Raw genomic sequence first — 2,287 nt, forward strand, 5'->3', positions numbered from 1 at the left:
CGCTCCTCATTAATGGATTAAAGTTAAGTATTCCACCAGCAACGTCCGTTTTTCTGAAGTCTAATTTCCTTGGCCTGTTCCAGACCTCACGCCAGCCTGCGTGAGCTAAAACGCGTGCCTTTCGGCTTCCACTAATAATACGGTGTTGGCTCTCCTGCCAACCCACAACAAAAACTTGTGATTAAAATTTCATGAGAAGATCCCGCGCAACGAAAAACGCCTATGTTTTAATGATTGCCACTCCAATGTCTGTGGTACTATCTTCTCTATTTCGCGATAATACAAAATGAGCTGCCCTTCTTTGAACTTTTTCGATGTCATCCGTCGGTTCCACCTGATGCGGATACCACACCGCATAGCAGTACTCCAGGATAGGGCGGAGAAGTAGACCTGCTACACCTTCTAAGTGTTCTGCCAATAAATCGCAGCCTGCCGGAGTGGCCGAGCGGTTCTTGGCGCTAGAGTCTGGAACCGTGCGACCGCTACGGTCGCTGGTTCGAATCCTGCCTCGGGCATGGATGTGTGTGATGTCCTTCGGTTAGTTAGGTTTAATTAGTTCTAAGTACTAGGGGACTGATGACCTCAGAATTTAAGCCCCACAGTGCTCAGAACCATTTGAGCCAATAAATCGCAGTCTTTGATTGCCTCTATTCACATTTTCTATGTGATCGTTCCAATGTATTTTATTTGAAATAGCAATCTCTAAGTATTTAGTTGAAGTTACAGCCTTCAGATTTGTTCGACTTTTGGGGCAATCGAAATTCAGCGGATTTTGAGAGCTCGTTTCTCTGGATGGGGCAGGATAAGGTTACGATTGTGGATGGGGCCGTAATCAGTTACTCTCGGTTGCGCAACAAATACGTGAACTTTATTTAATGAAATTATAATTTTAAAACAATCTCTTAAAGTCACAATTGACTATGATAGCACAGAAAAAAATTCCACAATTTTAGCCCCGAAGGCCAGCAACAATAACCTCAAACAACAAACGGCTGAAGGCCTGAAATAAAAGTCTGAAGAACAATTCTAAATAGCACTTTTAAAATAAATAGCTTGCATTTAAAATAAATAGCTTGCTTTTAAAATAAATAGCTTGCTTTTAAAATAAATAGCTTGCTTTTAAAATAAATAGCTTGCTTTTAAAATAAATAGCTTGCTTTTAAAATAAATAGCTTGCTTTTAAAATAAATAGCTTGCTTTTAAAACAGATTTGCTTAAAAACCTTACTGTAACATGTCTGAAGGCCTTATCACCAAAGAAGTGAAATTATTGCTCGGCTGAAGGTCATATCAATAATAAGAGATTTACAAATATCTTTAAAACAAACATCACAATCTAAGGAATCAAGACAAGCGGTTCTCAGCAAGTGTTCCAAGGGCCTTGGAAGGTAAATCAAACGTAAGGTACGGTGAGACAGGCAGCCAAGAGTTGTATTCACGTAACAGGATGACAACTAAAACTACTGAAACTAGGGGCACAAACGCTCCGACCGAAAGACTAACCAGTCTGCCTAACGTCCAATCACCGGTACAACGATGGAATATTTTTAGGCAAGGGCGAAGAGACAGACAGCACTACGTCTTCAGAAAACACCCAAGGCCGAAGGAAACACCAGGACCGACGTAGTAGATCTCTGCCCCCCCCCCCCCCCCCCCCCCACACACACACACACACAAAAATATGCACAGTACAATACAAGAAGTTGTCAAACTACACGCCGTGTCGGACAGCATCAACACGACGAGGAAAGGCACACCACCTCCAGGGCAGGTAACTGGGGCGTTAGCGGCCACAAGGCAGAAAATACCACTGGTTGTACTTCACTAACAAGAATAATACTAAATTCAGTGATGAATAACAAATAGAGAAAGACGGCTGCAATGTTTCACCGCCTCTGAACACTTCACTTGTTGGCGCCAGGGTCAGCGGCCCTGGAAGCAACAACCCGCCTGCAAAAGTCGAGATCTCAGAATAGTCAAGGTTGCATTAGCAGTTAACTCTTCACTCAAACGTCCAGGGTTCGGTGTGCAACGAAGTCGTCGCTCTCGCAGCTACCCCTCATCGATCCGGCAGTGGCAGCACGCCGCCAGCAACCCCGGCTTGCCCCTCGCGCTGCATGGACCTGCTCGCTGCTGCGCCCCCAAACGACCTCATGTCCGTTCACCCTCCCACTCACACCAAATCCAGTACGCAGACAGCATTAAAATAACTGCTCATTCAAAACCACGAGATACACACGGAGCCCGGAAAACAATTACGACAACAATTCACAATACTAAAACGAGTC

The sequence above is a fragment of the Schistocerca americana genome, unplaced genomic scaffold (genome assembly GCF_021461395.2).
Source record: "Schistocerca americana isolate TAMUIC-IGC-003095 unplaced genomic scaffold, iqSchAmer2.1 HiC_scaffold_14, whole genome shotgun sequence".
Lineage (NCBI taxonomy): Eukaryota > Metazoa > Arthropoda > Insecta > Orthoptera > Acrididae > Schistocerca > Schistocerca americana.